At 41.2% G+C, this 22124-nt stretch overlaps 1 protein-coding gene and 1 pseudogene across 11 annotated transcripts in view; one reads left to right on the top strand and one right to left on the bottom strand.

The window, feature by feature from the left end:
• ZMAT4 (zinc finger matrin-type 4) overlaps nucleotides 1–22124 on the top strand; it is a 372370-nt gene that overhangs the window by 171923 nt on the left and 178323 nt on the right. The window lies entirely within an intron of this gene.
• On the bottom strand, nucleotides 12244–12710 carry LOC102130015 (small ribosomal subunit protein eS26 pseudogene; annotated as a pseudogene).

The raw sequence follows: 22124 nt of genomic DNA, 5'->3' as shown, positions 1-22124 counted from the left end.
GGAAACATTTGTTGAATGAATAAACCAGAGTTGTTGAGTAAATAGAAAACTCTTTATTCCTGCTAATTTAGACCTGTTCTAAGGCTGCCTTTCACAACTAATATTTCTTAAACAGGAGCCCACCTGTAATAGTTATCTGGAATCCCTGTATATGTCATTCTTAATGAAATCTGAAAGCAGTGCCTAAGGCTCCACCAAGAACAGCGATTCTCGGTGGCCTGTCCCTGAAATTGTCTTGACACAACTTGTAATAGGTTATGACTGCTCAACAAATCCAAAAGCTTCTGCATTTCAGCAACTTGTTAACAGGCCCCCAAACAGCTCTAGTTAATTCTGTAGAATAGACAAGATTCACTTTGAAGTATATAATAATATTAACACGAGTCCTGTGAATTAACATTGTGACTAGGCATGCATTGCAAATTAGATGCAGTTAATCTCTCTCTGACTTTTTAAAATGTAGAACATAATAGAGTTTCAAGGCATTTTAAGCTTGGAAATGAAATATACCAGAGTTTTGATTTTTGCAAAGACAATGACAAACTTAATGAAAGACCAAGAATGGGTCTATTCTACCCACTGAATCCCCTGCTATAATTGTCTGATGAATGAATTATAAGATGAATTCGGGGCTCTTAAAAAAGGATGTCAACTCCCTTTAACTATGCTCAGATTTTTAAGTTAAAAGTACGGAGGTCAGCCAAGCATGTTGGGTTTTGCTTGTAAGCCCAGCTACTTAGGAGGCAGGATTGCTTGAGGCCAGGAGTTCAAGACCAACCTGGGCAACATAGCAAGGCCTCTACGAAAATGAAAATAAAAAATTAGCTTGGTGTGGTGGTGTGTGCCTGTCATCCCAGACACTTGGCAGGGTGAGGTGAGAGGATCACTTGAGCTCAGGAGTTTGAAGATGCAGTAAGCTATGATCATGCCACTGCATTCCAGCCTGAGCAACAGTGCTAGACCCCCAACTCAAAAAAAAAAAAAAAATGGAGGTCTTGCTTAGCCCAAGTCTGCCAGATGTCCCTGGTTTCCGGTGTCTGTCTTCTTCCTCTTCCCACAGCTGAGGCCACTGGGGCATCCAGGCCTCAGGGCCTTTTTGGGAAGAGATGATGAAGGCCTACCCCATAACCCTGGACACCAGTATCAGTCATGCTTGCTCCAAAGCTTACCCTGCCCTCATGGACCTGTGGATATTTTGGATAGCTATAGACCGTCCTTCCTCCTCTACCCCTGTGGCATCTTGGCAATTTAGCTGCCACTCTGGAGCAGGTGCTTGTTCCTGCCAGGAAGAAGAGTCCTGGATATGAATCCAGCCCAATGGCTTGGGCCCTGCTCCCTGCTGCCCAACTGTACAGATGCCAGATGCCTCTTTTCTGCTCGGGCTCCTAAGGCTGTGGGCCCTGGCGCCTCATTATACCGGCTCCAGCTCTGTCTGGTGCCAAGTGTGTGCCTGGGCTGGCATCTTTTGCTTGTTGGAGCTGGCTGCCTCCCAGTACCTGCTGCAGGGTCTGACCTTCCTGTTGTAGGCACTCTTCTAAGATCCCTTTGTCTTTTTTCTTTTTTTCCCAATTTTTAAAAATTGAGCTAAAATATGTATACATAAAATTTACCATCTTAGGCATTTTAAGCATACAGTTCATTGGTAGTAAATACATTCACAGCGTTGTGCAAACATCACCACTGTCCGTCTCTAGAACTCTCTCCATCTTGTAAAACTGAAACTCTATACCCACTAAACAATAACTCCCTGATTCCCCTTCTCCCAGCCCCTGGCGATTACCATTCTACTTCCTGCCTCTGACTCCCATAGGTACCTCATATAAGTGGAATCACACAGTATTTGCCTTTTCATGAGTGACTTGTTGCACTTAGCATAATGTCCACAAGTTTCATCCATGTTGCAGCATTTGTCAGAATTTCCTTCTTTTTAAAGACTAAATAATATTCCATTTTATGTATACATCACATTTTGTTTATCCAATTGTCCATCCATGGACACTGAATTGCTTCCACCTGTTAGCTGTTGTGAGTAAAGCTGCTGTGAATGCGTGTGTACAAATATCTCCAATCCTTACTGTTATTTCAACTTTATTCATAAATCATTTTCTTGAACTTTTCCGTGTCTTCCCTGGAGTCTCTGATCGTCTTTAAGACAGCTGTTTTCAAGTGTTTATCTCGTAGATTTGCCATCAGGTGCTCTTCAGGGGCAGTTTCTGCTGATTTACTGTTCTTCCTTTCAATGGAATGTACTTCTCTGTTTCTTTGTATGTCTTGTGATTTTTTTTTTCTTTTTGTTGATAATTTGAGTCTAATAATGTAGTAACTCTGGAAATGATTCTCCTTTGTCCCTTGGGTTTGCTGTTTCTTGTTATTGTTTCTCTCTCTCTCTCTCTCTCTCATCATTGTAGACCGTCTCTGTGCCGAGTATCAACCTGAAGTATGAATTTAAAGTCTTCTCAGGTCTTTTCTGAGCCTGTGCCTTTTACTGGGCATATGCAGTCATTTTCTAATTCCCCCCCCCCCTCATATGCAGTTACTTTGGAATGTTCCAGTGTTTCCTGTCTGGCTCCCAAAAGAGAAAAATAAAGGGGAAAGGAATAGGTACCAGTCCTATAAATCCACTGGAACTCACTCCAGCCAGGGGAGGTGGGGCTTGCAACAAATGGGGAGGTGCAACAATAGTGTCTCCCCAGCTCCTTGCACCTCTGTGATCAGAAGCAGTGATCAGTGATTAGGGTGCAGATCCCTGATATTTGAAGGCCAGGATTCTTTTTGCCCACCCTGGCTCCTGCAGCTATGTGTACATTACTCCAGGAACCCATACACAGCAGCCTGCTATGGGGCTGTGGCTGGGAGACGAGTAGCTGCTACTGTACAAGGAGCTGAAATGGACTGAAATTCACTGCAATTTCCTGTTCAAGCCTTCCCTTGGAAGTTGCAAGCCTACAATGGACTCCAGAGTTCCAAAACAGTTACATTAGATAGAGTTTATGAGTGTGACTGCTATCTAGATGGGGAAACATTCCCGGAATTTCCTACTTCCATGATTTTCCCAGAATCCTTTCTTGGATTCTTTTTCTTTGAGTCAGATTTGTTTGCACTTCTTTGAGGGGGGTTGTTTCCCTAGGGTTTCCTTAGAGCCTTCTGAGATCCCCACCAGGCTGTGTCAATCCCACTCAGACACACACTTAGGTCTGAATCCTTCGGGGGAACACAGGTTGGGAACACTCTTAAGAACCCACATACACAGAATATAGAATGAGTACAAATTAAGTATTTTAGAGGAATAAAGTATTGTGAATGTGTTAGATTAGGCAAAAAAGGATCATCATATGATGGCACATTCATGCACATTTATAAATAACATTTCTATTTTTATATGTTGGAATCCCAGCAGACATGCTCATATTTCCAAATGAGGGATAGATTTAAATCAATTCATCTTTAATCACAGTTTTCCTGTTATGTATTTGTATTGTGTTCTTATATATGTGAAATTATTAGTAAAAGTAAAGCAAAGAATGCTAGTCTCTTTCATCTTTCAGCATTATTCAAGCAAGAAAGATAACTGTTTTCACAATGTGTTTTTAGGGAGCCAGCCATTTAAAGGGACTGGGAAAAATTTTACTGTAAAAATATTCATGAATTCATGACTATGGGCTTCCATTCATGGATAATTGTGATAAATGTTTCATTTACATTTCTATTATTATGGATTATCTGTTTTCTTTTTAGTTTAGATTAAAACATAATGTACTCACATATGAAATCCAAACGAAGCCTTCTGTGAATCACAGGTCTGCAGATTTTAAACATAATTACGGTTACTCAAACATATTGTTTATACCTGATCAACCATGTTTTAATCAATGCCAAATAATTTGTTTTTTTAAATACTGAGGCTTCAAGAAAGAAATATATGGTCATGCGGGGTGGCTCACGCCTGTAATCCCAGCACTTTGGGAGGCCAAGGCAGGCGGGAGATTGACAAGGTCAAGAAATTGAGACCATCTTGGCCAACAAGGTGAAACCCCGTCTCTACTAAAAATACAAAAATTAGCTGGGTGTGGTGGTGCATGCCTGTAGTCCCAGCTACTCCCAAGGCTGAGGCAGGAGATTCATTTACTTGAATCCAGGAGGCGGAGATTACAGTGAGCTGAGATTGCACCACTGCACTCCAGCCTGGCAACAAGGTGAGACTCCCTCCCCAGGCTCCCTCCCTCAAAAAAAATATATATTTATATATACAAAGAAAGCACTAATATGCACTAACTAAAAAGCATTTGTTGCTTTGGATATTGGTTGATTATTTAGTATCTACTTAGAACATGTGGATAACTACTTGAAATATGATTTTTGCTTTGCTATTTAACATGGTTAACAGTAAAATGTGTAAATGAATAATAATGCTTTAGACTGGATTTCAAAATGTACTATATATGTAGCATGAATAGAACAATACACAGACCTTCCATTTGGATACTTGATATGACAGAGATAATTAACTGTCCTCGAAAAGATTTGTACCCTACCTCCTAGAGTACAGAATTGTTGCTGACAAGTGTCTTCCCTATTAAAGACATCATTTCCTAGCCCTCCTTACAATTAGATGGATCATGATGCTAGTCTCACCCGTGGAATGTGAACAGAAGTGAAATGCATCGCTTTTAGGTCAGACTGTTTAAAAAGAAAATGTAAAACAGTTGAACAAAGAAACAAATTCATGGTGTATTCACACATTAGAATACTGTTCAATAGGAAGGAAAGAACTACTGATTCAGGCAAAACATGGATAAGTTTCAAAGCATTGTGTGCTAGGAGCCAAACACAAAAGAGCGCATATTGTATAATTCCATTTGTTTGGAGTCCAGTAATAGACAAAACTAGTCTATGGTGAGAAAAATAAGGAAGTAGTTGCCTGCGGGGAATGGTGGGTTGACTACACATGAGCACTAGGCAACATTTTAGGTAAAAAAAAAAAAAAAAAAGTTGGCATCTTGTTCTGAATGGTTATTACACAGGTGTAACAATTGTCAAAACTCATTGAACTCAACACTTAAGATCCAAGCATTTGTGTGCGCATGTGTAAATTACATTTTAATGAAACCAGATGTGCCTTCTCGACTCTTTCTTTCCCCATCCTCTAACTCAGTGGTTCTCAACCAGAGGCAATTTTGTCTCCCAGGAGACATTTGGCAGTAGTAGGAGGCATTTTTGATTGGTGTGCTTCTGGTGTCTACTTAGTAGTGGTTAGTGATGCTTCTCAACATCCTACAATGGCACACAATGGCCCTCCACAACAAAGCATCATGTGTTCTGAAATACCAGTGATGCTCAGATTGGGAAACTGTTGTAGCTGAATGCGGTATGGACCCGCAAGATGGAAACATTTTGCCACCAGCACAGGATGCTACATGAACAAGAAAAAAATGTATACTGTGTTAAGGTACTGAAGTATTAAAGTTTGTTTGTTTCAGTAGTTAGCATCACTTTAACTAATATATCAGACTTTAAAACCTTGATGCTAAGAATAATATTTATGAGGAAATGTGAGTGAAATTTATCTCAAGTTTTAATATCAACCAAAGCTATGCTTCCTCTAAACCGTTATTGTAATTTTATCTTAAGGACATTGTCAGTTTTCTAACTTAATGTGTTTCTCTCCTTGTTTCAAATCACAGAGAGTAATTCTTAGGAAGCTCTTAACTCTCCAGAAACATATGATTTGCGTTTCTGCATGCTCCCCTTGTCTTTAATATTTTTCTATCCTTATTTTCCTAGCACTAATCCCATAACTACCTATTTTTACTTTTGGTATTTTGTTATTTTTAAAAGACTAGCTCATATTCTTTGCATAAAAATTCAGCTTATAAAAAATAAATAAAATATTATTCAAATACTTAACATTCTTTTATTTTAGGTTTTGAATTAATAACGGTTTTTGTATCTCAGACCTTGAAGGAATTTTTATCTTGTCTTAACCTCTTAAGATCGAGAGAGAGAAAATGTTCATAGTGATAGTTCATGAAATTGTTTCATTTATAAAATAGAAGGTGTTCTCTACTGTATATAAAAGTTCTATACTTTATACACGGATTATAACTTGTTCATCACTAATTGGACACACCTTTTGAATTATTCTTCTGATAAGGAAATGGGATTCATGCCACTCTATGGCCGACATTCTTGGTTGCCTACTCAATATCCACCCTCTTCTCCTTTTTCCTTCTGGCAGATCTCCAATTCTGTTCAAGTATCCACTCATTTCAGCTAATCTATAAGCTTCACAGGAGAAATACATCCACTTAGCCCTATGGGTGGCATTGTGGTTGGATTAAGCTGTGGCCTTTGCCTCCTTGTCAGTCACTGGTTTAATCCACGGATCAGTGGTGCTATTCTGGCTACTGAAATGCAGAAGTCAGCTGAGGTGGGGAGTGGGAGTTCCAGGAATGATTTTCCTCAACCTTAAAAATAGACACGAGGAAAGATGATTGTTCAGTTGCTTGTGGACACTGTTGTATCTGCCTGAGATGATGAGAACTCTGGCAGCCATCACAGGGTTATATGGAAAGTTAGCCAGAGGCGCAAACCAGGCAGGCCAAAGGTAGCAGCCAAAGAGATAAAAAAGAACCTGAGTGTTTGTCAGATTTCCAAACCACTAACAAAAAGGACTCTGGAGCTAAACTCCCTCTTTGTTGTGTGAGAAAATAATTTCCTCAAGCCAGTTGATTTAGGGTTTTCTTGTTCTTGTACTTGAAAGCATCCTTCCAAAATATCTTCTTGTACCTCTCCGATGACTTAGGGTGGTTTTAACATTTACAATGTTCCTATATGTGGCCAGTATGAAATCCAGGCTTATGAACTAGAGGATGTGAGACCTTTACCTCAGTCAAACTATGCTCTAAGAAGCGGAACACATTAGCCAAAGCCCCCAAGACAGTTGGTGAAGTTCTTCTGTGAAGAGCCAGAAAGTATTTTAGACTCTGCCGCCCATATTGTTTCTGTTGCCACTCCTCAACTCTGCTGTTATAGTACAAAAGCAGCCATTGAGAATACATAAGTGAGTGAGCATGGCTGTGTGCCAATAAAACTATATTGACAAAAAGCAGGCAGTGGGCCAGGTTTGGGTTGTGGGTTTGCTGACTATGGTTTGGTGGTGCGGTTTGCTGACTTCTGACCTAAATTACATTCAATCCAACTATAGATAATCAAGTTTGATGGGAACGCGGAACAGCTAACTATGAGATCACTTAACTGGCTCCATTTTCGCTCCTTTTTCTTGCATTATCTGCTCTCTGGTACAATAACCACTTTGCAGTAAGGCGGTGGAAAGGCCAAAATCAGCAGAGAGAAAATTGAGAACAAGAGATTTACATCATAGACATTCTACTTAATCAGTTACTGAATAACCAATGGTTGGCTACACTCCTTTGAAACTATTTGTCTAGAAAAGCCCATGATCTTGATGCCACCAAATGAATGAGAAAAATGCATTTGAACCAAGTTTGCTCCAATCTGTCTGTTTTAACACAAAGTATCTTTGACCAAATAAAAAGGCAACATGTTCGGCCTTCAGAGTTTGTGTAAAGGCAGGTGCATCTGGGCAGTCTGTGCAAGGATGCTGTTCTAATTAGGGAAATAGAATAGTCTTTATTTCTGAAAGTGCCAGCCTGTCACATTTAGCCAGCATACTCTGAGATCTAATGAACCTCTGTCAAAAACAACAAGGGGTAATGGAAATCAGGTAAGATTGATTTAGGAAAATGCCAGTAATGAGTATCTGTTGAGAAATAAGTAAGATAGGAAAAGCAGAATGGAAATTGGAGTATCCTGGCTTAGCTGGTCTGATGATAAAAATTATGCAAATGTGCACAGCACATGTTTAGAATACTATTATTAATTTTACGAAGCCCATCTCTTACTTCTCATTCCCCTGTTTCTTTAAATGCAATGCTGTCTCTGAAAGTAGGCTGACGTGAAATCATGACTGTTTGTTTCTTTTTTTCTTTTTTTTGAGGCAGAGTCTCACTCTGTCACCAGGCTGGAGTGCAGTGGCACGATCTCGGCTCATTGCTACCTCTGCCTCCCAGGTTCAAGTGATTCTCCTGCCTCAGCCTCCTGGAAATCATGACTTTAAAGGAGATCTTTAGTGTACATAAGCCCCAGAGTGAAAGCATCCCAGCGAATCACTTGATTCCTCTGTGCCAACTGCTGAGGATCCGCAAAGTGTGTGCATCTTAGATTAAGAATTTTGTTTTCAAGCAACCACTCTTTGAAGCCCATTCTAAATAGAAGTATACATGTTTCACACGAATATATGCCATCTCGAGACATTTCTACCCTGCATTTTAGTGGACTCTGATTAATACCAACACATACGAAAATGAAATAGAACAAAAGAAATCACCCCCGAGGAAGGCCCCTCAGGAAAGACGTTACATTAGCTTTGTTTCTAATTAGGTCCTTTCTGCCTTTTGGGGAATGGAGGAGACCTGAATCCCTCTAACTCTTTCATCTAGTCACTCCCCACAGCCTGATTGTCACTTTCACTTTACAATTAATTGAAAAACCTCTGCTTTTAAGTTGATGCCAGATGACTTAGCAGGAATAAACACACTTACAGGTGTCTCAGGAAGCACAACTCTAATGCCCAGGAATTCTTGATGACTTCCCTCCTGATGGCACTTCCCGCAGTTTGCAACTAACTAGGCAGGTGTTCCATAGCAAAGTGGTTTACTTGCAAGTCATGTAGTGATGGAAAAGGAGTAATTTTAGCACTATTAGTGGGAAATACAGACAGGTTAAATGAGAAGTATAATACTGAGTTCTAATCCTTCAGTTAGTAAAAATATTCTGTAGGGAGCGTGGGAAGTTAAAGGTATCATCCCAGCTAGGTCTGGAACCTTCTTTTAGCCTGGATCTCGCCTCCCTGTCCACTTCATCTCCTGCTCTGCATTTCTTTCCCTTTTCCAGATGGTGCCATCTCCTTTCTCATCTCCACATCTTACATAGGCTTGGTCAAGTCCTACGCATCCTTCAAGACTCAGTTCAAATCCTTCTTCCTCTGTGAAGGCCCCAGTGCTCTTAGGGAAAGTTATTGTCTCTTCTGCACTTCCCCTTGTCTACTATAGATCCCATCACAGTGTACTGAGGTTGACTGACCCAGTGATGTGTCATTCTCTGTCTTTCACCACAAGCTTCTGAAGATGGGAATTATTCATCATTGTCTCCTCAATGCCTGGCATATAGTAGATGATCAATACATATCTCTAAGTATGAGTAAGACCACTGAAAGGCTAGATGTCATCTTCAGACATTGTCCAATGATGTACTTATCTATAAAACAGGTTGAAACAAAATCAAACGTTCTTTGCAAGGCTGTCAGAGCACACTACTGAGCAAAAGGCAATAAGCTCCAAATCTGACAGCTTAGAGGATGATTTCACATCTGGACTTCCTATGTGCCTGTGGTCCACCATAGAGACCACATCTGGCTTATCCAATGGTGTTGCCATCCCTTTCTCCCCATCCGATTTGGATTTTATTACCAAGTAAGGTCCCAGAATTAGGTCCAACTACCCCTTGTGGTTCTTATCCCAGGGCTGCTTTGCTGGGCAGAGAACTGAAAACAATGAGAACATTGTGGAATGGCTTTTGTGCAGAGAAATCTAAGTGCAGAGGAAAGAGCAAGCCCAAATGACAAGAGAAAAAAAAAAAAAAACCAAAACAAAAAGCACGAAACCTAACATATTAAGCAGAGTTGCTTACCTGGATCTTTGGGGAAGAGCCTTAACTGGGAGCAAGTGAAGGGATGTGTACCAGGAAGACTTGGGGAGGCAATTTTGCACACAGGGACTCAGGAGGGTGGAACCAGGATGCATTTTCACATGTGGCGTTTTCAGGAAGTGGCAGCTCTCTGCTGGCTCTCACTACCCACACAGGGGCAGGGGCCACAGTCCCCCTCTCCACCAGCAGCACCTTTCTCCAAGACAAAGGGCAAAAATCTATCCCCTGGCCCTCCTCATTAGTCACCAGAGGACAAATGTATTGTGTTCCAGTGGTTGATTTATAAATATGTTACCTAGAGTATGAAACACTTTTCCCCCACAGGAATAATATAAAATCTGGTTAGATTCCTAACTGATCCACCAATCTTCCTTATTTTAGAATTCATTTAGAGAATTAAAAGAAACTTTTGGCTTTCTTTTAATTTAATTTTTTTTTCTTTTTTGAGACGTAATCTTGCTCTGTCACCCAGGCTGGAGTGCAGTGATGCGATCTCAGCTCACCACAACCTCTGTATCCTGATTCTCCTGCCTCAGCTTCCCCAGCAGCTGGGATTACAGGTGCCTGCCGACATGCCCAGCTAATTTTTGTATTTTTGATAGAGGTGGGGTTTCACCATGTTGGCCAGGCTGGTGTCAAACTCCTGACCTCAGGTGATCTGCCGACCTCGGCCTCCCAAAGTGCTGGGATTACAGGCGTGAGCCACCGTGCCCAGCCCTACCCAATCTTTATAGTATGATTTCTATTAGAAGGCATATTTTGGGCTCTAAATGTGGATGCTCATTCTCCTATCCCTCTCTGGCCTGCCTGAGGAGACTTCTAGGTCCTTGGTATTCACAAACAATGCTCTGGGGTTTACAGTTCTAAGCATTAGTTAGTTTCTCACTTTTAAAACAAGTGACACCTCTGTTACTGCATTGAGAAGACATTTTCACATCCTGTCTTCTCCCCAGGTGAAGACGCAATTCCGGTTACAATCAGGTGGGAAGAAATGTCATGGTCCCTGAGGGACGGGGCCTCACATGCTTTGGAAAACCTTTTCTTGTACATGAGCCATTCTTGTGATGAGAATTGGTATGTTGGTGATGCTGAGGACTAACTTCTGAGTATGTATGTGGACGCTCACAGGTGGAGATGTAAGTGAGCGCTTATCACCCGGTGTCTGATTCCACCTCTGTCTCCTTCCGCCGGTAGAGTTGGTAGAGTCACACCATTCCGGAGGTGCTTCGTGCAGCCTACTACAATCCCCGCAGGTTCCTCCTCCTGCCTGTGAGCAGGGAGGGTGTTTGTTGGTGGTGTATGTGCAGATTTTTCCTTTGGGATTTCATTAGTTTTATTTTTATGCATCAAAGATAAAAGAGCAGGAATATTAGACTTTTTGAGTAATGTGAATGTGACTTTATCATATTTGATGGCAATTTACTTAAGGACACACTTAGGGCTCTTTATAAAGAAATGCAGAGAGTCTACAAAAAAATCATTGCAAGCATAATAAAGCTGGGGAAGTGGCTTCAAGATGTGTGTGATCCAGTTGTATACAGTACTTATCTGGTTATAAATACAAATTCCCTTCCTACTAAGATGCTTCTAGCTAATCACTCTAAATTACAGTCACATGGCCTGGCTTCAAGACAAAGCTAAAAGGTGTCGGCAACCTCCACCCTCAGTGTCACCTTAAGGCTTAAAAATAGCTTTCTCATGACATTGACTACTCTGCCTCCGAGCCTCTGTTTCCCCCGCTTCCCTCCCTCCCACCTTACTCAGATTGTGCTAAAAGGAAACAGGGACTTCTAAAAGAGCCTACTGGGCTGGGCATGGTGGCTCATGCCTGTAATCCCAGCACTTTGGGAGGCTGAGGCGGGCAGATTACTTGGGGTCAGGAGTTCAAGACCAGCCTGGGTAACGTGGTGAAACCCTGTCTCTAGAGGAATATAAAAATTAGCCAGTCATGGTGATGGGCACCTGTAATCTCAGCCACTTGGGAGGCTGAGGCAGGAGAATTGCTTGAATCCAGAAGGCAGAGGTTGCAATGAGCCGAGATCATGCCATTGCACTCCAGCCTGGATGACAGAGCAAGACTCCATATCAAAAAAAAAAAAAAAGATTCTACCCAGGCATGCTGATATTTTATCTGGCCTGTGATCTAGCTGGGCATTGATGCCACACTTCCTGTCTGCCTTGTCCTGTAACTCAAATGGACAGTTACAGCAAGGAGGAGGGCATAATGCAAGTCCTTCTGACCACAGACTAATACCTGTATTCATCCAGAGCCACCATAAAGAGTTCTAGAAAACTAGGTGTAGATTTTATTAAGTTGGGAACACTTACTCTGAATGGTCTGCTAATTCCCTTTACATTCATACTCAATAATAGTGCTGATTAATAAGATCTATAGGGACAACAATCACCTGAATGTAATTGCTTTTATTTAGATCATGAATCATGACCATGTTGATGTTTTCTTTTCTTTTTTTTTTTTTTTTTTAAGTACAATTTCCATTTTATTTTTCTCCAGAGAAGAGTCTGTCTCAGTCTTTAAGGACTCAGCTCCTTACATGGGCTTTGGTGGGGGACGTGGGGCAGCACCCGCAGGTCTAAATCGGGGAGGGGGTGTTCGGTCCTTGCGGGCTTCATGAGATTGATTCCTGACTACTTTGCTGTGAATTGCACGACTCACACAGTAATGCAGCTTCACATACAGCTTGGAAAGCACATAGGCATCAAATACGCTCGCTTCAGAAATGTCCCTGACCTCTGCGGCCTCCACTATGTTTTGAATGACGAATTTCTTAATGGCCTTGTCCTTGGGCATGCATCGGGCACAGTTAGTGCAGCGAATAGGCTGCACATGGCCGCGGCCCTTTTTGGCACGACCGTTGTTCCTTCTTTTCTTTGTCATTTTGGACGTACGGACCGAAGAGAGGAGCCATGTTGATGTTTTCAAACAAATTTCTGAGACTACATAACATGCCCCAAAAGTTGATAGGAATGTTCAGCTGCAGACATTCATTATTACTTTGCAATTAGGGAGAAGCAAGTCCATTGTCGACCTAGGTTCATGGGAGGCAGAGAATTATGTAGATGATCGCTGGGTCCTACTGCAGAGAGCACGGTGGAATTGTCTACAGATCTTAACATCCAGACAGAACTCACCTTGGGGAAGCATGGGCTGCTGAGGAGTGTGGGATCTGTGCCCTTTGCCTCCAGGGAGAGCAAGCACATTAAATGGCCTTGAGTGGGCCGGGCACGATGGCTCACACCTGTAATCCCAGCACTTTGGGAGGCTGAGGCGGGCAGATCACCTGAGGTCAGGAGTTGAAGACCAGCCTGTCCAACATGGTGAAACCCCATCTCTACCTAAAAAAATACAAAAATTAGCAGGGTGTAGTGGTGGGCACCTGTAGCCCCTGCTGCTCTGTAGCCTGAGGCACGAGAATTGCTTGAACCCAGGAGGCAGAGGTTGCAGTGTGTTGAGATTGCACCACTGCACTCCATCCTGGGTGGCAGAGTGAGACTGTCTCAAAAAAAAAGGAAAAAAAAAAAGGCCTTGAGTGCCTTCTCCATGAACTTGCTGCCTGTCAGTCACGGTTGTTGAGTACTTCTCCCTGCTTTCTCTAACTTGCTTTCATTAAAGTCTTTTATTTTATTTATTTATTTATTTTTTGAGACAGAATCTCACTGTGCACTGTGTCACCGGGGCTGGAGTGCAGTGGTGAGATCTTGGCTCACTGCTACCTCCGACTCCAAGTAGCTGGGACTACAGATGCCTGCCACCATGCCTGGGTAATTTTTTTTGTATTTTTAGTAGAGACAGGGTTTCACTATGTTGGCCAGGCTGGTCTTGAACTCCTGACCTCGTGATTCGCCCGCCTTGGCCTCCCAAAGTGCTGGGGTTACAGTCATGAGCCATCACACCTGGCCTCAAAGTCTTAACAACTCATATGTCAACTTGTTAATTACCAAAAGAGAGAGAAGAAAACATCAGTTTGCGGTAATGCATCTAGAGGGAGCCCTCAGGCTGATTTCTAGGCCCCACCCGGTTCTCCTCTGAGTGAGCAGTATTTTGAAGTTGCCTCCAAGAGTTGGACTTGATCATTTAGTTTCCTCTCATTTCTAAGAATTCCTGAGATTCCAGGTCAGTGCCACAGGGGAACCTTGGGAAGTGTATGTATGTCAGAAATTTAGAGGAAGAATGTCATCAGAAATTGGAACTTGAATCCACAAGAGTATGAGAGATAATTGCTTCCACTTCAGAAGTCATTATCTTGTGCCCCCAGAAGCCATGTCTGTAGAGCTGGCATGAGAACTATGGTTTAGATGGGCTGTTTGCACATTTTACTTTGTGCTACAAATTTTTTGCTTGCTTTTCTCTCTGTGGGTGTCTCTGTGTCACTGTCATGGAGAGGAACTGGATGAGGGAAGGAAGAAGGAGGCTGGGTGTGCAGGTAATTGTGCAGTAGCTGTTCTCCAGAGAATCCTACCCAACGGTCATGGGGTGATTTCTGTTTTTCCTCCACCTTTGCCCAGACTGTCTTTCTACTGTTGCCTTTGGATAGACTGGAACTCAAAAAAAAAAAAAAAAAATCTTAACTGCGGTTTCCTAAATCATTTGACACTCCAGTCATCCTGTAAGTATTGTTATAAGGAGTTTCCCCCAGAATAAACTGGCTTACTTTTATCTTCAAGAATGGGATCAGTAAGCTTGGCTAGATTGTCCAGTTCGTTTGGGCCCAAAGTAGATTTCTTTCTCTAACCCAGGCCTACCTAAGAGGATGCTGGGGTCTGAGTAGAGCCAGCCTAGCCTCCACGGCAGGCTGGTGACACTGCTGACGCAGACTGGTCACTGCCCTGTGGATTGCTTTATTTTTAGGGCAGAATTGCTACCAGTTATGAAGTGCAGGATGCTGTGTTAGTTAATTAACAGCTATTTATAAGTGGCTATCTATATGAGGTTCTAATCCAGAAGTTGGCAGGAAGGAGTAAATGAGAACTGAAAAACAAAATGCTAAATGCAATGTGGTATCCTGGATTGGATCCTAGAACAGAAAAAGAACATTAGTGGAAAACCTAGTGAAATCTGTGTAAAGTCTGGAGTTTTGGTAATAGTAAGGTATTAAAGTTAATTTCTCAGTTTTGATGAATGTATCATAGTTATGTAAGATGTTAACAGGAGGGGAAACAGAGAACAGTATATGGGAGCTTACTGTACTTTCTGTAAACTTAAAATTATTCATAATTAAAAATTTATTAAAAATAAAAAGAAACACCATCCAGAGTCACAATAACTTTAGTAGAGTAAGTCTCTATTGACAGATTCTTTGAAGTTTTAAGTTTTTACTGAATGCTTTATTTTGTTTTTATTTAGTTATGATTTTAAATTAATTTTGTTGTTGTTTTTTTAGAGACAGAGTCTTGCTCTGTCATCCAGGCTGGAGTGCAGTGGTACAATTATAGCTCACTGCAACATTGAACTCCTGGGTTCAAGGGATCCTCTCACCTCAGCCTACCCAGTAGCTGGGACTACAGGCGTGCACCAACACACCCGGCAAATTATTTTTTATTTTTATTTTGTGGAGATGGAGTATCACTGTGTTGCCAAGGTTGGTCTCAAACTCCTGGCCTCGAGCAATCATCCTGCCTGGACCTCCCAAAGTGCTGGGATTACAGGCGTGAGTCACTGTACCCTGCCTGAATGCTTTATTTTGAATATTTTGTATTAGAAGATATTTCTTGGTAGAACTAACACAGAAAAGCTAATAAATATGTGATTTGTTTTGAACTTTTTGTACAATCTATATCAGAGACCAACTACTTATTAAATGGTGAGTGGGAATCTCAGAATACCTTCCGTCTGGGTCCTTCAAATTGGGACTTAAGGGCCTTCAGTGTGTGCAAGGTTTAATAAGCGAAAGGATGATTTCACCCTACTGGGAAAAGATGGTATTACTGAGCAATCAAAGATAAAATTACAGGATTATAGATGAGATACAACATGTTACAGCTCTTCTCCTTGTTAAAATCAAGTGCTCAGAACTTTTCACAGGAGGACAGAGTTTTATATCCAGAGAGATTAAGTTTCCAGTGACACAATTTCACAGTGATAGGTATGCTAGCAGTCCAGGGAACAGGAGCACAAAAGGCAGGTCCACGTGATCCCCACGGGCTTCCTGGAGAAATTGCTAATGACAAAGCTCCAGCTCAGTCTGACCAGCTAGCAAAGTAAAAGGGCCTAGGTCAGTGTTGATATCTCAAGGACACTTGCTTTTAGAAACCTCCATGGAGCACAGAGTAGTAATGAAGATCTCCTGCTAGAGGATGAGACATTTGGACCCTAACCCAACTGACTCTGTCTTACTTATTTTTATTTATTTTTGAGACAGTCTTGTTCTGTTGCCCAGGCCAACGTGCAGTGAGTGGCGTGATCTCAGTTCACCACAACCTCTGCTTCCCGGGTTCAAGCGATTGTCCTGCCTCAGCCTCCCAAGTAGCTGGGATTACAGGCATGCACCATCACACCCAGCTAATTTTTGTATTTTTAGTAGAGACAGGGTTTCACCATCTTGGCCAGGCTGGTCTCGCTTGTACTCCTGACCTCAGGTGATCTGCCTGCCTCGGCCTCCCAAAGTGCTGGGATTACAGGCATGAGCCACTGCACCTGGCCCAACTGACTACCTTAAGTAAAGGGAGGAAGAGTCTAAGGAAACACCTCTTGCAGTGGATTTTGTGGCATTCTTTAGCATGGGGCCAACTCTCTTGCAGGGCTTGATCCCTTCCCCATATTTCTGTTGCAGCAGGTCTGGCAAGGGGCCCTGGGCATTTGCATTTCCAGCAAGCTCTCAGGTGATGCTGATGCTACAGATCCGGGTACCACATTTTGAGAATCCAGACTTTCTTTTCTGAGTATCATGAATCCAGTTGAGATTTGAAATCTTTTTCCCCTATAAAGCCCTCCATTAAATTTATATCTTTTCTTAAGGTCCAATCTTTTTCTTTTCTTCCACGCTGTAGTGATAAAGATAGAAGTGGAAACTGGAGGACAAGTGTCTGTCTCTGATTGGCTTCTCTGCAGAACTGAGGACCTGAGGTAGCACTTGGGGTGATAAAGATATAAAACCACAGGCGCTTGTAGGCTTGGGCAGAAAACATTCATCTTGATGCCTTAGCAGTGTTTTTCCGTGACTTGGAGGGCCCGGCTGTTGTCAGAGTTGCAGCTTGTTTGGAAGTCCACATGGCATGTAAGTGGACCCACAGGGGAACCTGCTGAACAGAGGGACCCGGATTAGTGAGGTGGGTCACACTGGTGGCAGCGCCAGCTAGAGCCATCTCTCTGGATCTGCCCCATTCATGGCTGGGCTTCCTCCCAAAGAGCAAAAGGGGATCTTATCTCATAAAGCACGCACTCTCCCCTTTTATCTGTTAACCCTATAAAACTGTGGGATGAGGGGTTTACTTTTCTGAATAATTATTTTTCAAAACTTGATTTCTTTTTTAAAAGTAAAAAAGTATCACCTACTGTGGAATGTTCAGACAATTCATAAAGGACAAAGAAAAAAAATTGCATAATCAGATAATATCACCGTTTTAATATTTAGAGGTTTGCCTTTCAGGTTTTGTTTTTACTCTTGCTCTTGCTCTTTCACACATGTGCAAATCTTCTTCTTTCTGGGTATTATGTAGATCATGGCTGTTGTTGCCTCTGTATGGCTTTGCCTTTCACTCTGGGTACCAGCTATGTCTTTATAATCAGCTACAAGGCCCTGCTTGATAGTCATTATTTCCCTATCACTGCCTAAGCTCATCGCCTCTTACTCCCTCTGCTCCCGTTTGGCTGGTTTCCTTTGCTAATCTGTGCACACGCTGCTCACCTCATGCTCAAGGCCTCTCTACTCACTGTTCCTTCTACTTGGAATGCTGTTCCCCAGTTCCTCACTTCTTTCTGGTCTTTATTCAAAAGTCCCTTCCATAGCGAGACCTTCTTGGACCCCTTTAACATTTAACATACTTTTGATTTATTCATTTTTTTGAGACGGAGTCTCCCTCTGTTGACAGGCTGGAGTGCAGTGGAGCGATCTCGGCTCACTGCAACCTCTGCCTCCTGAGTTCAAGCGATTCTCCTGCCTCAGCCTCCCAAGTAGCTGGGATTACAGGTGCACGCCACCACGCGTGGCTCATTTTTGTATTTTTAGTAGAGATGGGGTTTCACCATGTTGGCCAGAATGGTCTCAATATCCTGACCTCATGATCACCCACCTTGGCCTCCCATAGTGCTGGGATTACAGGCGTGAGCCACTGCGCCCCGCCTATTTCACACACTTCTTCCCATAAACTTCTTTCATTTCTTTCCTCCTTAGAAAGCATGGCTAACTAACATAATATGTATTCTACATTTTACTTACTTGTCTTAACTATGGTCAGCTTCTCCAGCTAGAATATAAACTCCATGACAAAGGGCATCACTGGGTTGCTTTCTGCACTGTCCCCAGGCCAGTGCCTGATGCAGGGTTGATACCCCATAAAAATCTGCTTTAAGATGTCAAATGAATGTCATAAATTATATTCCATATTCCATGACATATTTTTCTATATCAAGATTTTTAATAGCATCAATTTTTCCCATTGTATCAATATATGACTATACCACAGTTAAACATGAATTTAATAATATACCACAATTTGTTCAAATGTTATCCTCTATTAACTTCAGTATTGTAAGTTTTTGCTTATTTTGCTGTTATAATCGGCACCTTAGCAATCAACCTTGTATGTATTTGCTCAAATCCTGATAATTTCCTAGAATAAATTTTCAGAAATTAACCATCTGGGTCAAGAAGAATATATCTTTAAGGTGTTTGATCTACATTCTCAAATCACTACACAAAAGGCTGTTTCTCTAAGCAGGGATTTCTAATGCTGATTTCTTTGCACCTTTGACAATACTAGACATTATTTTTCAAAAATATTCCAATTTTTATGAGTAAAAAGTGGTAACTCATTAAATAATTTTATGTTCCTTAGGTTACTGGTAAGATTGATCTTTTTTATATTTTTAAAAATTGGATACGTGTACTTCTTTTCTTTTCTTTTTTTGTTTTTTGTTTTTGAGATGGAGTTTCGCTTTTGTTGCCCAGGCTGGAGTGCAGTGGTGGGATCTTGGCTCACTGCAGCCTCTACTTCCTGGGTTCAAGTGATTCTCCTGCCTCAACCTCTCAAGTAGCTGGGATTACAGACTCCTGCCACCACACCTGGCAAATTTTTGTTTTTAGTAGATGCCGGGTTTCACCATTGGTGTCAGGCTGATCTTGAACTCCTGACTGCAAATGACCCACCTGCCTCCGCCTCCCAAAGTGCTGGGATTACAGGCATGAGCCACTGCGCCTGGCCTGGATATGTATATTTCTTTTTATCCATTCTTAGTGTATGTCCTTTGCTTAACTGGTGGGGGGTTAATTAGCTTTCTTTTAATGCTTTGCAAGTGTCCTTTATATAGATAAGAATTTAAAAACATGTATGGTTAATATTCTTTGCCATTTGCTTTTAAATATCTTCATGTTGTTTTTTTTTCTACCATTACCTTGATCTTGACTTTGTGTTGTTTCCTGATATACAGAACATTTATATGGAATAGGATATGCATATATTTTATGTTTTGAACTGTTTTCAATGTAACGCTTAAAAAGTTTAACTCATCCTAATACCGTATGAGCATTTCTATTTATTTCTTCTAGTTACATTATGGTTTCATTATTTTCCCCAAATTGTTATTCAGTCCTCCAATTCCACTTATTGAATAATGTCCTTTTCCTCCCTGACTTGACATTTCCTTTATTACATACTAATTTGAATGTGTTATTTCATTGTTTTGGCTCTGACTATTTTATTAACCTGTGCCTTTCTGTAGGAAAAACCTACTTTAAAAATTATTAGAGTTTTATAATGTGTTTTTCATATTTCAGACTACAAACTGCTTCTCATTTTTGATTTCCAAAATTATCTTAATTATTTAGCATCCGTATTTTTCTTGAAGAAGAAATTCAGAATCATTTTTTTCCAAGCTCCAATGTTTAAACTTGCATCAGTTTCACAAATACATTTGGGAAGAAATTACTGCTGTTGGCTAATTCAATTAGCAAATTATGTAGTCCCTTTCTTTAGTGCCATTATGAGATATGATCTGATATGCACTGCTCCTGGGACAATTCCCAGTTTCTGGAAGCTCTTCATCTAGCAAAGCTCTGTTCCTCCAGGTGCCATCTTTTTCTGCTCCTTCCTACCTCATTTCCAAACATTAGGAGACAGGGCCTTCGATGAAAACCATGATTTCAGGATATGGTGCTATTGGAGCTTCCCTGTCTTCCCATGAAGCCTGTCTGTTTGTGGGTAAGGAGGGGAGTTGCATTCACCAGCATGCAATGTACTGACTGCCTTTCCCATCCTGACTGCTAAGTAGGCATGGATGTCACAGAATGGATGTAGAACGATGGCAAAACAATGTGTGTTTTATTATTGACGTGATAGCATGTGCTAAAGAAAGAACGGAAACAACGGAAGCCCATGGTACAGGATAACTGGTCAGCAATTTTATTGGTACAAATCTGAGTCTGGGGGACACAGTGAAGATATCCTCAGAGTCTTATTTTTGTTTCAGAGGTTTCCCTTTTATGAGACACAACCCTGGGTCAGTCGGTTTTTAACAAAAACAGTAGTTAATTCTTATATATAGTTTTTGCTTTCTAGGTTAAGCATCATTCTAAGTCCTTTCCACATATAAACTCATTTAATTCTCACGACTGTCTTATGTGAGAAATCCTATTATGATTCAGGTTTATTGCTTATCTCAGTTGAACTCCTTATGCCTTACAGCAGGTAGAAATTCACTTTAGGTTTTGGCATCAGGTGGTCTATCAAATTAATTTTTAGTGTGCGCTTCATCCTTTTCTATCTTCGTTAATATTTAAAAGTTATAGTTAGGGAGACACCTATGGCTGCTAACTAGGTATATTTTAAACTCGAATTCATCTTTTATAAACCTTTTATTAGAAAATAAAACCCATACACAAAATTTAGAAAGCAGATGTATCCCTTAATGAGTCCTAAGGCAAACACTATTATAACCACTACCCACGTTGTGAAATAGATCTTTGCCAATCATTTCAGAAGCTTTTCCCATTGTCTCCTCCCAAGGTTGGCCCTCTCTTTTCCACCAAAGTAACCACTATCCTGACTTTTCCAGAATCACTTCCTTGAGTTTTTGTATAATTTTATCACTAATGTACCCCTCTAATGACTATAGTTTAATCTTGCCCAATTTTTAAAATCTTGACATACTTTTTACATCTATTTTAGTCTGCAGGTTTCTTCTCCATCTCTTATTCTTTACAATTTACCTATAAAAGAACCTGGGGTCCCTTGACCTAAAGAGTTTTCTAAAGTATAGGTTTTGCTGACTGTGTGCTTGTTATCCCCATTCAACACTTTCCTCTGTCCTTTCCATTCTCTGAAAATTGGCAGATAGATCCAGAGACTTGATTGGATTTGGGGTTGATACATTTGGCAAGACTATAAATGGTGCTGCGTTCTTTCATTAAGAGGCACATGATATCTGGTTGTCTCTCTTTTTATGATGTTAGCAGCTGTTGATGCCCAATGCCTAGATCCATTAATTCATTGGAGGTTGCAAAACTGTTTTCTTCTACTTTTTTCATTGGTTAATTGGAATAATTTTAGAACAAGATATTTTCCTCATTTATTGTTTGACACTCTGTGCTACAATTCTTTTAGGAAAAGCCGAAAAGATGCCTCATTCTTTTCTTTTATCAAGTGTCTAATTAAAGAACTGGTTGCCTATCATTCTACAAAGGTGAACAAACAGGTTTTTAGGAAATATTACTATGAATTCATGTATTTGGAGCTATTTGAAAAGTCTTTTCTGGGCACAGTGGCTCATGCCTGTAATCCCAGGACTTTGGGAGGCCAAGGTGGGTGGATCACGAGATCAAGAGATCGAGACCATCCTAGCCAACATGGTGAAACCCCGTCTCTACTAAAAATACAAAAAAAATTATCTGGGCATGGTGGCACGTGCCTGTAATCCCAGCTACTCAGGAGGCTGAGGCAGGAGAATCGCTTGAACCTGGGAGGTGGAGGTTGCAGCGAGCTGAGATCACGCCACTGCACTCCAGCCTGGCAGCAGAGTGAGACTCCATCTCAAAACAAGAGAAAAGAATTGATCCTTTTAAAGATCCAATTGTCTCATTTGCTTCAAGGTTGCCTTTGAGTCCTTGTGTCGTGACTGTAGTAGTCATTCCTAGCTTTCTTGTTGTCTAGCACGGCAAGATATT

The sequence above is a fragment of the Macaca fascicularis genome, chromosome 8 (genome assembly GCF_037993035.2).
Source record: "Macaca fascicularis isolate 582-1 chromosome 8, T2T-MFA8v1.1".
NCBI lineage: Eukaryota > Metazoa > Chordata > Mammalia > Primates > Cercopithecidae > Macaca > Macaca fascicularis.
Note: the sequence above shows the minus strand (reverse complement) of the source record. Positions and strands in the feature narration are given on the sequence as shown.